The sequence below is a fragment of the Oryctolagus cuniculus genome, chromosome 8 (genome assembly GCF_964237555.1).
Source record: "Oryctolagus cuniculus chromosome 8, mOryCun1.1, whole genome shotgun sequence".
NCBI lineage: Eukaryota > Metazoa > Chordata > Mammalia > Lagomorpha > Leporidae > Oryctolagus > Oryctolagus cuniculus.
This window is the reverse complement of record NC_091439.1, coordinates 6,589,030-6,605,434: the sequence shown is the minus strand read 5'-3', so window position 1 is coordinate 6,605,434 and position 16,405 is coordinate 6,589,030.

The window sequence follows — 16,405 nt, the reverse complement described above, 5'->3', positions numbered from 1 at the left end:
AACTGTCCTGCAGAAGAAATTATTTAAAAAAAAGCAAGCAATCAAACAAGCAGAATCCCAACTTCCTGAACATATACGTCCCTGAGGTTTCCACTAGTATTAAAAATGGAAGTGCTCTCCCACTTCTCCATATGTTGTTATTTAAGTCTCTGATTATCTAGTGCTAGTTTGTGCGACATTATTCATTATATAACTGTCTTTGAATACCAATATGTATTTGAGACACAGAAAAGTTTGACAGTATGGTCTTAAATTTACAATAAAATGTGGCACAATATACCAAACAGAGGTGATGTTGGAAATGCATTTAATTAATAATAAAAAAGGAATAGATATGCATGACCCCTTACATGTGATTAGGCGATCAATATCACAGTGACAACTTTTCTTAGTACACTTTTAATCTCTTACAATCTATCCTTTCTCTCTCCTCAGCTGCATCCATTTTGTCGAATTGTCCAACATTTGCCAATTGAGTTAGACCATCAATATTCTAACTAAATTAACTAACTAAATTTAACAAAAACAATTTCATGTTCATATGAATATGTAATTTGTTGGATACATGATTGTCAATATAACTGTGTGGGTATGGGTATTCTATAATGTAAATGAAAGACATGTTATCTCAAAAACCAAGAAAGAAGAGGATGGCATTGTGGCACAGCTAGTTAAGCCACCACCTGAAACACCCACCATTTCCTTTTTTAAGATCTCTTTATTTATTTGAAAGGCAGAGTTACAGAGAGGCAGAGGCAGAGAGAGAAAGGTCTTCTATCCACTGGTTCACTTCCCAGATGGCTGCAACAACCAGAGCTGTGCTGATCCGAAGCCAGGAGCCAGGAGATTCTTCCAGGTCTCCTATGTGGGTGCAGGGGCCCAAGGACTTGGACCATCTTCTACTGCTTTTCCAGGCCAAAGCAAAGAGCTGATCAGAAGTGGAACATCCAGGACTCGAACCAGCACCCATATGGGATGCTGGCAGAGAATGTAGGCAGCAGATTTACCTGCTAGGCCACAGCGCTGGCCTGCTGCTGCTCCACTTCTGATTCGTATCCCTGCTAATGCCCCTGAGAAAGCAGCAGAAGATGGCCCAAATATTTAAGCCCCTACCACCCACGTGGGAGACCCAGAAGAAAATCCTGCTTCCTGGCTTTTGGCTTCTGGCTTGCCCAACCCTGGCTGATGCAGTCACTTGTGAGTGAACCAGCAAAAGAAAGATCGCTCTGCCTCTCTGCCTCTACTTCTTTCTATATAACTCTACTTTTCAAATGAAACTTAAAAACAATCTAAAAAACCAAGAAAGAGAGAAATAGAAAAAAGGAAGGAAGGAAGGAAGGAAGGAAGGAAGGAAGGAAGGAAGGAAGGAAGGAAGGAAGGAAGGAAAAAAAAGATGAGAGGCCAGCACTGTGGCACAGAGGGTTAATGCACTGGCCTGAAGCGCCGGCATCCTGTATGGGTATTGGTTCTAGTCCTGGCTGCTCGTCTTCCAATCCAGCTCTCTGCTGTGGTCTGGGATAGCTGTAGAAGATGGCTCAAGTCCTTGGGCCCCTGCACCCGCGTTGGGGACCCGGAAGAAGCTCGTGGCTCCTGGCTTCGGATAGGCACAGCTCAGTCTGTTACAGCCATCTGGGAAGTGAACCAGCAGATGGAAGACCTCTCTCTCTGTCTCAACCTCTCTGTTGAGGCGGATTTGTTCTGAGAGGAGGAGCTTGGTGGGAGCGAGAGGCACGGAGTCACCACACAGACCCCGGGAATTGGGTGAAAGCAGGCCAGGGGTGAGCAGCCCACAGACTCATTTTTTTCAGTTGGTACAACAGCTTATATAGCCAAGGCAGCCAATCTGGTCAAGGGGCTATCTATACCCTAACCAATCACAGCCTGTTGCCAGGCAGTTTCCATTGTCATGTGGTTTCTGAAGCCATCCAATCACAGCCTGTTGCCAGGCAGTTTCTGTTGCCAGTGGACGTCTTGGCATGGCCTTCTCATTCCACCACACCTCTCTCTGTAACTCTGTCTTTCAAATAAATAAAATAAATCTTTTTTTAAAAAATAGAAAAAAGATGAAAGAAAGAAAGTAAAGGGAGGAGTTGAAAGGGGAGTAAGGAAAGAAATATGATTATATTCTTAGACTTGTAGCCAAGACTTACATTGAATCTGTTCTTGTGTGTATTAATATTACATTAACATATAAAATGTGCAGCTTTGGGCACCCCCATGTGTCTTTGCTTCACTTCTGATTCACTTTCCCAGTGATGTGCACCTTCAGAGGTAACAGATGATGATTGTGTATCTGACTCCTGTCACCCAGGTGAGAGACCTGGCATGAGTTCTGGGCTCCTGCCTTTGGTCCTGGCCTAGGTCCAAGTGTGGCAGGCATTTGGAGAGTGAACCGGCGGATCTAAGATCTTTCTATGTCTGTCTATATCTGTTGCTGCCTGTTAAATAATAAAAAAAATTTTGAAAATATGTATATATAAATATGTATATACATATGTGTTTGTATGTGGATAGCAACACAAGCATATCTATAATAAGTCATGGGGATGGGCTGGTGCCGTGGCTCACTTGGTTAATCCTCCAACTGTGGCGCCAGCATCCCATATGGGAGCCAGGTTCTAGTCCTGGTTGCTCCTCTTCCAGTCCAGCTCTCTGCTGTGGCCCGGGAGGGCAGCGGAGGATGGCCCGAGGGCTTGGGTGCCTGCACCGGCATGGGAGACCAGGAGAAAGCACCTGGCTCCTTGAAGGAAAGGAAGACCTTTCTCTCTGTCTTTCTCTCTCACTGTCTACAACTCTACGTGTCAAATAAAAAAAAAAGTCATGGGGACATATGTAGCATACAATAAAGTCCTTTTAATCAAGGACATATTAAAAATTATACAAAATAAATATATCTGTGTTATAGGGAGAGGCCTTACTGTTAATTATATGTATATTTATGGTAGCAAATGAAAGAAATTACTGCTAGGATGCATAGGGGGGAAGGAGACTACTTTCTTTTCAGTGTTTCCCAGACAGTTCTATGACAGTTAGTGAAATGCCTACATAGAAGAACAATGAGCCACTAACCTAAAGTAATCCATCCACTGCAAACTGTAATACGAAACAATTATTTTCCTTTAGTAAACAATTATTTCTCTTATCTTTTGAGTTTCAAGTGAGGAGTGCCTAAGCTAAAAGACAAAAGCAATAGTGTATGATTTCGGCTCTGAAGGATTTTATGTCTTCAAATTATTCCAGCACAGAGGTTTCCTGTATAAGGTACCATGGAGCCCAGAGCAAGTTCTGTCTGATGCTGGGTGGGGAAGTTAAGGACATTTTTGAAATAAAAAAGTGGTAGGTTTGCCTCATTCCATAAACCACAACAATCTGGAGACTTTGGAGCTCCATTATGTGTACTGAATAAAGGATGAAGATACACACAGAAAAACAGAACAATAAAGACTGAAAAAACAAGACAGAGCAGTACATTTCATGCTGGGATAAAAAATCACTGCAATTTAAGTCGAGCTGTTTATTTATGATGTCCTAACAAGACAATGTCATCATATAAGATGATGTACTAGCAGATAAATAAAATAAATCTAACTGTACACAAAAATTTTTAAAATTATATATTTTATTGGATGAGCATTTCCCTTACATCTAAATCTAATTATCTGATTTTCTAAGTATCCCTGAGGTTTTATATTGATGACTAATTTCCAGATGCTGCGGTCAGATTTGTCACCAACTACTTCTTGAGCAACAAAAAATAAAATTGAATGATTTGCTGGGGTATAAATGTCTGTCACTCTTATGATGTTTAGTTTTTCTTTTAAAATTTTCAGTAAATATAAAGCCAAAGGTAGAGAATAATATTCTATTTGTTGCAAGTGAGGTGCTACAGCCTTCTACTTGAACTTGGGTAGGGTTCAGCAGACACACGATGTAGAGCCTTCAGGAGTAAGAAGTTGGGATCCTTGGTTTCCCAAACGAATCATGCTGGCACAGACAACTCTTCTGAGCCTAGAGAGCAATGCACATGTGGGATGGGGATCTGATAGCCAATGAATGACCCACTAGTCACTTGGAATTTGAATTCAAATCCTTACCTAGTTCCAAACCTAGAGTTCATGAAAAGTCCCTTTGACTGGATGGATAACAGATTTCTTCACGCTCCGCAGGACTTCATAGTAGTTTTGGTTTGGCTTTTCAGACTTTCTGTCTAGAGCAGAAGGTTGGATCCCAGGGTAGGGTGATACAAGAAGGCCAAAACGAGGGACTGTCAATGTTCTGGAGGGGAACAGGGCCTCTGGTGAAAAGCAAAACCTGGCAGACTATTACTGAGCTCAGAATATCCGGGGTATTCTATCCATACGCCAGGCCTCCTCCCTCTGTCTAGATTGACAAGCGATAATTATCTCAGAGAAATATTAGCAGAAGCGATGTGCTGTTCTCATTCTAAGGCTGTTAAGAAATGGTGTCGAGGTGGGCACTTTGCACAGCTGTTCAGAAGCAGCTAAGGTTGCCTGAAACCCAATCAGAGTGCCTGGGGCCGCCCAGCTCCCCTTCTGATGCTGGGTCCTGCTAATGCAGGCCCTGAATAGCAACCTGTGCCAGTGCAAATACTTGGGTCCCTGATACCCACGCCTTGCAGTGAATGCCCACTTTCTGGACATTTAGTAAGTGAAGCAGAAGATGGGACATGTCTCTGTTTTCCATCTCTTGAATAATAAGTGAGAGTAAACAAATTGATGTCATGTTTTCTCACCCTCATTCTTGCATTTTTGTATCTGGACTCCATGAGGGCAAGGTTTCAGTGTGGCAGCCAGCATGTGGAACTGGATCCACTTTGGGAAGATTTGTACAATATCTTAAACCACATCACGGTATGATGTGAATAAGAAAGAAATCTTTGTTTAATTGCTAAAACAGTCACTGCAGAATAGTATATGTTGACTAATAAACCTGGATGAAAATAAATCAAAATATGAAAATAGTGCAGCCTTATTTGTAACTTCTTGACATCTACATGAAGAATGCCACCCACAAACCTTAGCATTTATCCAGTCGTGCATTCATTTTGCAGTGTGTGAACTGAGTTGAAATTTATCTAGTTCCCTCTCTAAGTTAATGAGCAAAGCTAATGATGTGATTGCTGAGCCTTATTTAGAACTCCAGGAATCATTTTTGAGAAACAAAATCTCTGTTTAGGAAATCGGTTGTGAGTTTCACAATGTTGAAACAGTATTAAATCAATGTATTTACAGAACAAAGGTCTGAGATAGCAATAACTTGACAGGCCTGGGGAGCTGTAGAAACCATGTGAAAGATTTTGCACAGTGTCAACTGCTCAAAGGATGTCAATAAACGTTTACTGCATCTCGCTCCCTCTTTGTATCAGTGTGCTATTGGCGATATAGTTACATTGTTACACAAACCTGCTGTGGAGTGAAACAGACCGGATTTCAAATTCTGGTCCCATTACTAATTGTTGTCAGACATTGGGTAAGGTATTCCTTTCCTTACCCAAACCTACTTAACTTTCTTTAATGGGATAGTGATGTCTTAACTGTGAGGACAATACTGAATGTGCTTATTACAGTGTCTCCATATTATAAATGGAGAATAAGTAGTGACATTGCTATCATTATATTGTTGCTACCATGACCTTCCTTTATGAAATATTATTTATCTCTTTTAAGAACATATACCTTTAATATTGAATTTCTATTTAGAATCTAGTTAATATGGAAAAATATTTTTGATTGTCATTCTAGACAAATAAATGAATTTTCTTATAAGATTCTAGTACAGGTTAAACTGTAAGTCACAATAAATATCCAACAAAATTTCTGGCATATAAAACTGCTTTAAAAAAATAAGACCTTTCTGATTAATTTAACTTTCTGATTTAATTCACTGAACTAGTATTGAATGGCTGCTTCATTTATGACTAGGGTGAAAGAGCAAATGAGAGACAAACATCTTGAAACGAGGCCTTAATGCCTCGTTTGTCTAACTATTCTTTATCACACCAGGCACCTTTACACTTCTGTGCCTTTGTTTACAACAGAAAAGTTTTCTTCCTTTTTTTACTTCATTAACAGTGCATCAAACTCCAAATCCAAAGGATGGGCCTCAATGTCATGACTACATTCTGAACCTGTGAGGAGAACTCAGTGTATTTTACTCAGCTCTCATTCACAATAAATAGAACACCTGTTTCTCATTCAGTAAATGACTGTTGAATGAATGAATGAATGAATGAAGATTTATATAAAAAGCGGATGATAGTGTATTCTTACAGATGTAAGTATAATAAGAAACTGATGCAATTGGCTTACTTCTTCATACCAATAAAACTTTAAGGGGACAGCGTTGTGGCTCAGTGGGTTAAGCCACTGCCCATGATGCCATAATTCCATGTGTGAGCTGGTTTGTGTTCTGGCTGCTCCACTTCTGATCCAGCTTCCTGCTAGTATGCCTGGGAAGGTATCAGAGGACAGCCCATATACATCCTCATGGGAGACCTTGAAGATGCTCCTGGCTTTGGCCTGGCCCAGGCCAGACCATTGCAGCCATTTGGGGATGGAAGATCTCTCTCCACGTCACTTCCTTTCTCTCTGTTACTGTGCCTTTCAAATAAATAAGTAACACACACACAAACCTTAGAGAAAGACAATCTGAATTCCCCAGACAGCCCCAAATTACATTTTGCCAATTAAAATCTTTTATTATTCCCTAGTCCATACCAAGTTAAGGATATGCTCTTTAGCTTAATACTCTAATTGGCTATTCATAGATCGGCCACACCAAATGTTGCCTAGACAGCTGTACTCCTTCCCTACATTTGCATGTTGCTATAGTCATACTGTACTAATTGGTATTTCCCTCAATTCCAATGCTTGCACATTTCTGCCTAAAAAATATGAATTCATATGACAATATGCCATGGCCATATCCATTTTCTCTACAAACAGTAAGTTTTGCAGAGGAAATTAATCCTCACACACAATATTTTGGTATTGGAATGACAGGAAAAGGAAGTTTCTAGACTATTGGAACAATTGAGAGTATGTGTATAACACACAATGCAACAGGACAGATTTTTCAGGGAAGAACACAGCAGTGAAAGCAAGGTTTCTCCTCTGAACATCGACCATTGCCAAATGTATCTTTAGATTTTTGAAAATCTTTTGAGATTTCTCTGTTCTTATTGTTAGCCTGTGCTGTGAATATATTTGGCATCAATAGTTATGAGTCTAGCAGAGCTGGGGGACTTTCAGGACAAAGTACCTCCAACAGTCCCTCTCTAAACAGGTTAAGAAACGTTTGGCACAAGTCATAAGGCTCATGGCTAAAACTTCATCATCATTATCATTTCATTGTTATATTTAGCTTTTGACTTTGTCCATTTTTTTGAATAATGATTCTTTTTTTTATCTGAAAGCAGTTATAGAGGGAGAGAAGGAGAGAGACAAAGAGAGGGAGATCTTTCATCTGCTGATTCACTCTCCAAATGATTGCAACAGCCAGGCTGAGTTAGGTCAAAGCCAGAAGCCGGGACCTTCCTCTGGGTATTTCACGCAGGTGCCAGGAGCCTGAGCACTTGGGTCATCTTACACTGCTGTTGCTATTTTAGATAGCCTCAGTTTTCTTTTTTTTTTTTTTTTAAGATTTATTTATTTATTTGTAAGTCAGAGTTACAGAGAGAGAGGAGAGGCAGAGAGAGAGAGAGAGAGAGAGAGAGAGGTCTTCCATCCTCTGGTTCACTCCCCAATTGGTCAGAATGGCTGGTGATCCACCGATCCAGAGCCAGGATCCAGGAGATTCTTCCAGGTATCCCACGTGGGTGCAGGGCCCCAAGGACTTGTGCCATCTTCCACTGCATTCCCAGGCCATAGCAGAGAGCTGGATTGGAAGTGGAGCCGCCATGTCTCCGAACGGCGCCCATATGGGATGCCTGTGCTTCAGGCCAGGGCATTAACCCACTGCGCCAGAGAGCCAGCCCCAAACCTCAGTTTTCTTTCTCTTTGTCCTTGTTAAACAAAAAAGTGCTTTTTTTTCTTACTACTCTGTATTCCAAGAGCAATTTTAATTTTCTACCTCACCTGTCCTGGGATACTCAACCACAAAATCGTCTTAATGCAATTTTGTTAGGAAAAATGGAATCTCTTTTTTAAGATATATTTATTCAAAAGGCAGAGTGATGGAGAATGTGGAAGAGAGAGAGAGAGAGAGAGAGAGAGAGAGAGAATCTTCCATCAGCTGGTTCACTCTTCCAGGTGGCCACACAATAGCCAGGGCTGGGTCAAGCTGAAACAGGGAGCCTGGCACTCCACAAGCATGGCAGGGACTCAAGTACTTGAGATATCCTCAGCTTCCTTCCCAGAGACATTAGCAGGGAGCTGGATCAGAAGCCGAGCAGCAGGGATTCAAACTGGCACTCTGATATGGGATGCCATCTTTGCAAGTGATAGGTTAACCCACTGTGCTGCAATATCCTCCCTAGAACGGAAAGCTTTGGTTGTTCCTTATGAGCCACACCAGTTAACATATTACGTGGGAAAAAAATGTCTTTAGATGAGAACATGGAGGCAAACTCTTCCAAAATGAGAGCAAAATATTATGGGTAAATTTTTTTTTTTTTTTGACAGGCAGCGTGGACAGTGAGAGAGAGAGACAGAGGGAAAGGTCTTCCTTTGCCGTTGGTTCACCCTCCAATGGCTGCCACGGCTGGCTCGCTGCGGCTGGCGCACCGCGCTGATCTGAAGCCAGGAGCCAGGTGCTTCTCCTGGTCTCCCATGGGGTGCAGAGCCCAAGCACCTGGGTCATCCTCCACTGCACTCCCGGGCCACAGCAGAGAGCTGGCCTGGAAGAGGAGCAACCGGGACAGAATCTGGTTCCCTGACCGGGACTAGAACCCGGTGTGCTGGTGCTGCAAGGTGGAAGATTAGCCTAGTGAGCCGCGGTGCCGGCCGACGGTAAATTTTCATTGTGATGAGAAATACAGCAGAAGCAACTGCTTAAAACTTTGTTTTTGGACAGGCATTTAAGTTTCTACATATATTGAAGTATTTATTAGTTTTATTGAACAGAGTTTTAGGCAGTAAATTACCCACTGCCATTATACAAACCATCATCCTTAGAGAAGATTTTGGTACAAGTAATAGGCCTTCTAATATTCTTTTAAATAACTACCTAGTTATAAAATAAGATGTGGCCGATAGATCTGAATGCTATAAAGAATAGTTTTGGTCAGTGGTACAGCCACTGCTTGAGGCACCCACATCCTACCTCAGAGTGCTGAGTTGGAGTACTGTCTCCTCCATCTCCAACCCAGCTTCCTGGTAATGCAGCCCCAAGAGGCAGCAGGCAATGGCCCGAGTACTTGAATCCCAGCTGCCTACGAGAGATCCAGATGATCAGATTGGCCTAGCTCTGGCTGCTGTGGGCCTTTGGGAAGTGACTCAGTGGGGAGAGAACCTCCATGCCTGCCTTTCTGTTTTCCTTTGTGTGTCTCACTACCTTTCAAATAAAATGAAAGTACATTTTATAAAAGAGTAGTTGAGGTCAGTGATTTTTTCACTTTGTAGTCTCAGGAAGATTTTACATTCTTTAAAAATTGCTGAGGGTTCTAAAAAGCTTTTTTTGTGTGTGAATTGTGAATTGTGTCTATTACTGTTTAATGATGAAAAAGTAAAGCTGAGAAAGTTTTTTACACAGGACTTCAGAAGCTCACATCCTAATAGCCAGTTCAGTGTTGATGTTATCATACATCAAGTCATCTCCAGAAAACTCAATGATCAATCACAAAGGAATGAGACTAACAATGACAAATACTGTCTTAACATTGCTATAAAAATAGATGTGAATTCAAAAACTCTCTGGAGAAGTCACAGCAGCCCCCAGGGAGTCCCTGGACCATCCTTTGGGAACAGCTGCTCAGATGAATAGATAAACAAGTACATAAACATTCATCCAGAATTGAGACATATTTCTGCAACCAATTCAATGAAAATAAAATATGGATTGGACTAGATGGTGGATGCTTGTAGATATAAGAACAGAAGAGGCAGAAGATTCACCCAAGCGGTGTTATTTTGCCAATAGGATGCTTATGCTACTGCATTTCACCTTTCAGAGAAAACATTCTATGCACTAATAGAAATGCAAACATCTAAATGACATCGTAAAACTCCTTAACTTCTCAGCAGTGTTTTAAGCAATGCACATAACTATCTGTCACAGATATCCTTGAAGAATTCTATTTTGATGCTTTTCCTAAATGTTATAGAAAAATATTACCCAGTATTCCTTGTAATCTTAAATGTCTGTTTTACAAACAGCAAAACAAAACAGACAAACAAATGAACTGGAACCTAAATCAAGTGATTCACATGGGGTCTCCATGATATTGCTAATGGATATCATGACTAGAATTAAGCTGCTGCTTCAATCACTCTCTCTTATGAATAATAACAGCAGCCTGTAATAAAGAAATGTATAAATTCCCCTCTTGGCATGGGGATTGGTACATTTTGGAAAACTAAAAATAAAGATGTATCCCATGAAATAAAATACTTTATTGGTACACTATTGGGTTTAATTAAATTCTAATTTTAGAATCAGCCTTTGCCTTGGGATACTGGATTGAAATTAGAGTTGTTGAAATAACCTTCTATATATGTATGAAGTTATTTAGCTTCCGGAATACTTAAAGAAACATTACTTCTAATTGGAAATGTCTATCAATGCACAGTAATGCGCGTAGAAATGTGTTTCTTATAAAATTTTCTCACAAAATTTTGATACTATGTTGGATAAATATTTTAAATATTCAAATAAGAATTTGCTATTTCAATATTTTAAAAACATTAGAGGGGCCGGTGCCATGGCTAACTTGGTTAATCCTCCTCCTGCAGCACTGGCATCCCATATGGGCTCCGGGTTCTAGTCCTGGTTACTCCTCTCCCAGTCCAACTCTCTGGTGTGGTCCGGGAGGGCAGTAGAGGATGGCCTGAGTGCTTGGGCCCCTGCATCTGCATGGGAGACCAGGAAAAAGCACCTGGCTCCTGGCTTCGAATCGGCGCAGCACCAGCCGCGGTGGTCATTTGGGGAGTGAACCAACAGAGGGAGGACCTTTCTCTCTGTCTCTCTCTCTCTCACTGTCTATAACTCTATCTGTCAAATAAATTTTAAAAAAAGAATATTAGAGTAGTGCTTGTTATATATTTATAAGTATTAGGAGAAAAATCTTTTTTTTTACATTTATTTATTTATTTGGAAGGCAGAGTGATATGGAACGAGGGAGAGATAGAGATCTTTTTTTTGTTTTGACAGGTAGAGTGGACAGTGAGAAAGAGAGACAGAGAGAAAGGTCTTCCTTTGCCGTTGGTTCACCCTCCAATGGCCGCCACGGCCGGCGCGCTGCGGCCAGCGCAGCGTGCTGATCTGATGCCAGGAGCCAGGTGCTTCTCCTGGTCTCCCATGCGGGTGCAGGGCCCAAGCACCTGGGCCATACTCCACTGCACTCCCTGGCCACAGCAGAGAGCTGGCCTGGAAGAGGGGCAACTGGGACAGAATCCGGCGCACCGACCGGGACTAGAACCCGGTGTGCTGGCGCCACAAGGTGGAGGATTAGCCTAGTGAGCCGCGGCGCCGGCCAGGAGAAAAATCTTGCTTCTCTTACTTTATAATGTGAATTAGTAGCCATTAGCTTGAAAAAAATACAAACTAAAAAGTTTCTCCTTTGCTCTCTCCCTCTATCCCTCCTTCCATGTTTGTTTTTTGAAGATGATTAGTGAACTCAGCAAATATAAGAACTAGGAAACCCCAATAATCTTCTAAAACCGTGCATGTCTGTTGCTAATGATACTTGCTTCTCTTACTCTTGTTTTAGTAATCTTTTTTTTTAAACTTTTATTTAATGAATATAAATTCCCAAAGTACAGCTTATGGATTACAATGGCTTCCCCCCCCATAACGTCCCTCCCACCCGCAACCCTCCCCTTTCCCACTCCCTCTCCCCTTCCATTCACATCAAGATTCATTTTTGATTCTCTTTATATACAGAAGATCAGTTTAGCATACATTAAGTAAAGATTTCAACAGTTTGCTCCCACACAGAAACATAAAGTGAAAAATACTGTTTGAGTACTAGTTATAGCATTAAATCTCAATGTACAGCACACTAAGGACAAAGATCCTACATGAGGACTAAGTGCACAGTGACTCGTGTTGTTGACTTAACAAATTGACACTCTTGTTTATGGCATCAGTAATCACCTGAGGCTCTTGTCATGAGCTGCCAAGGCTATGGAAGCCCCCTGAGTTCACTGACTCTGATCATATTTAGACAAGGCCATGGTCAAAGTGGAAGTTCTCTCCTCCCTTCAGAGAAAGGTACCTCCTTCTTTGATGACCCGTTCTTTTCTTTCATTTAGGTTTTTTTTTTTTTTTTTTTTTTTTTTCCCAGAGTGTCTTGGCTTTCCATGCCTGAAATACTCTCATGGGCTTTTCAGCCGGAGCCACATGCCTTAAGGGCTGATTCTGAGGCCAGAGTGCTGTTTAGGACATCTACCATTCTATGGGTCTGCTGTGTATCTCACTTCCCATGTTGGATCATTCTCTCCCTTTTTGATTCTATCAGCTAGTATTTGCAGACACTATTCTTGTTTATGTGATCCCTTTGGTTCTTAGTCCTATCATTATGATCAATTGTGAACAGAAATTGATCACTGGGACTAGTGAGATGGCATTGGTACATACCACCTTGATGGGAATGAATTGGAATCCCCTGGTATGTTTCTAACTCTACTGTTTGAGGTAAGTCAGCTTGAGCATATCCTGAATTGCACATCTCTTCCCTCTCTTATTCCCACTCCTATATTTAACAGTGATCACTTTTCAGTTAAGGTTCAGCACTTAAGAATAATTGTGTATTGATTACAGTATTCAACCAAAAGTATTAAGTAGAACAAACAAAAAAAAATACTAAGAGGGATAACATATCAAGTTGCTCATCAACAGTCAGGGTGAAGGCTGATTCATTTTTTTTTAAGATTTACTCTATCTATTTGAAAGACAGAGTTACAGAGAGAGGTAGAGACAGAGAGAGAGGTCTTCCATCTGCTGGCCCACTCCCCAGATGGCCACAACAGCAGAGCTGCACCAATCTGAAGCCAGGAGCCAGGAGCCTCCTCTGGGCCTCCCATGTGGGTTCAGGGGCTCAATGACTTGGGCCATCCTCCACTGCCATCCCAGGCCATGGCAGACAGCTGTATGGGAAGTGGAGCAGCCGGGACACGAACCGGCGCCCATATGGGATGCCGGTGCTTCAAGCCAAGGCATCAACGCACTGTGCCACAGCGGCGGCCCCTGTTTTTAGTAATCTTTCTTTTTTTTATATTCCCATTTCTGTCTAACTAACCTTAAAACTTACTTACTCCTTTCAAATGTTTCACATGCACTTCCTTGTAGTCTGCATCCTTCTCTGCATTTAATCTATTCTGTATAGTACTTAGAAACATACAACTTTCAGAAAGATTGATATTATGAATTCAAAGTCCTTAAAATATATACTGACCTAGAAATAAAGCAATAGAGGTTTTCAGAAATATAGATTTAAAAGACAACTTTTAAATAAATAATATCAGTTTTAGGTTGCTGCACTAAAATAGACTCTAAATTTGACAATACAAATGCATAAGACTGTTCATGGCAACATTATATGTGACTTTGAAATATTGAGAAAAAAATGAATACCCATATAAGTTCAGAGTTGTGGATCACCTACAACAGCTCTGTACCATGGAGTACTTATAGCTGTGTGAACAAATGAAGAAGGAATCTATGACATTGCACGGAATGAACTACACAATATAATGTGAGGTATAAAAATGTCACAATATCTCTTATATGTGACCCACTAAGTAGAACAGAAAGGGCTAAAAGAAAACAGATAATTGCTCCCCTTTTGTGCAAAAGAAGTGCAGTTCAAATAAGTTAGACTCTAACAAGAGTAATCACTTACAGGGGTGTGAGAAAACAGAAGAGGGCAAGCAGATAACTGAGGCTGAGGCTATAGGGGCAAATAGTAGCACTCTGAATGTATCTGCTACCTTTTTGTATGAGGAGGCCCCAAAGTTATGGAAAAATAGAATTTTGAGAAAGTATGAATTTTCCAAGAACTCTTTGAAGCCCCTTCATATAGTTATGACAAATAGGCTCTGGTAATGGTTCACAGATATGAAAATTAAGAAAATATATGAAATCAGTACAAAATGAGGGAAATCTAAAATAGAGTAAAATGAGCTGCAAATGAACTAAATTATGAACCATTAATATAACCACATTATAGTAGCTGATAAAAATCTAATCATGGCAATTTTGGAAAATGCTATTTTGTGGTCTGATAGAATACCTAAGAAGAACTGTACCTAGATACCCTATTCTAGTTACTAAGCATGTTTCAAATAGAAGTTTGCTTTGTTATTCTGAAACAACCCTATGTGTTTACCAAGAATGGACAAGCAAGTGTACATACAGTATTTTGTCTTTTATCTAACATTGTCCTCTGGAGCTCATTCCACATATATATTAGGGCACTTTGAAGAATTCATAGAAAACTGGAATTCAAAGATAAATTTATTTTGGTAGGAAAAATTTTCAATCCATGATTTATTTTTTATATGAATGCATTTATTTAACTTTTTGAACTCATGCATGAAGTTAAAAACTGTTTTGCTCCAAGATAAACATAGTTTAATTCCATTTCCACAAAATTTTGAAGTATTCTTGTATATTTTGAAAGAAAAAATTTATAAATGGTGAAACAGAGAAAGGTAAATTTGACTCTGTAGGTTGGATTGGAATTAAGATATAAGTATGAATTCATGGTTTTGGTTATTTATATAGAGAGTTAGAGTGTTATAGAAATATGGATTTATGGATCGGATTGGATTACTATACACAGTTTTATTTCCTAGGCCATTCTGCTGACATGGCCTAGAAACAACCTTAGCAACACTACAAATGAGGATGCTTCGTCCCAGACCTTGATTTGGAGAAATTGCTGATCCTCTGGCTAGGGCTGAGATTGTATAAGATGTGCCTGAAGTATTCTGCTATCAGAGTAAGGCTGTCTTCAAAAGACAATGGAGTTTTATGGAAAAGATACATAAGTCATTGAAGAAGCTCCCATTGCACCAATCTAAGATAACTTAGTATATAAAATAAGTAATTTAGTATTACATTGAAATGAGTAGTATAGAGTAAATATGCACAGATCCATATGGATATAGATAAAGAACTGAATTAGTTAATAAGGATGCAGAAAAACCTTTTCCTTACAAAAGAATTCCAGTTAGTAAATGTGGAAGGAATTATGGAAATACAAAATACATCTTTTTGCTGACAAGAACTAATGGATGCTAAAATTATTTTATAAAAGTATTATATCAAATAGCATGTGTAAAATACCACACAGAAGATTCTTAATAGTGACCAAGAGGAAATAGCAGCTTATTTTTTTTCTGACAATTATTCATCTAATTATTTGAAACTCAGAGTTAAAAAAAAGGCAGAGAGAGAGAGAGAGAGAGAGAGAGAGAGAGAGAGAGAGTTCTTCTATCTGCAGGTTCAATCCCCAGATGGCTGCAACTGCTGGAGTTTTGCTGACCTGAAGCCAGGAGCCAGGAGCATCTTCTGGTCTTCCACATGGGTGCAGGGGCCCAAGGACCTGGGCCATCCTCCACTGCCCTCCTAGGCCACAACAGAGAGGTGGATCAGAAGTGGAGCAGCTGGGACTCTAACCAGCACCCATATGGGATGCCAGCAGCACAGGCAGCAGCCTCACCCACCAAGCCACAGCGCCAGCACTAAAATAGTAGCTTTATAACAAGATAGTCAGGTAGATATCATGTAAATGAAGTCATCCAAGTGAACATCACCAGAATTAGGACACTCGGACATGTTCTTCTGATAGGTGTTAAAACTGGCTCCACAATGCTCCTCTGGTATTCTTATCCAAAACACATAAACTCATCTAATAATGAGAATCTGTGAAATAATTTCAGTTGGGGTCACGTCTACCAAATATGATCAGTTTTCTTTAAATGTTCCCAAATCATGAAAGACAAAATAAGATTGAGGAACTGTCATAAATTGGAGGAGAAAATAGACAATGACCACGAAATGCGATGTGGACTGGGCTGGATTTGAATCATAAAAAGGCCATGAGTGGCTCAAATGTTGAAGTCTGAGTAACAGGGTTAATGTTATATGAATGTCAATTTTCTGGTTTTGATATGGCTGTATGGTACTTTAGGATTTAAAATTAGGGGAATCTTGGATGAAATGTATACAGAAAAACTGAACTACTTTTCATTTCTTGGTAGGTCAAAAGTTATTTCAAGAC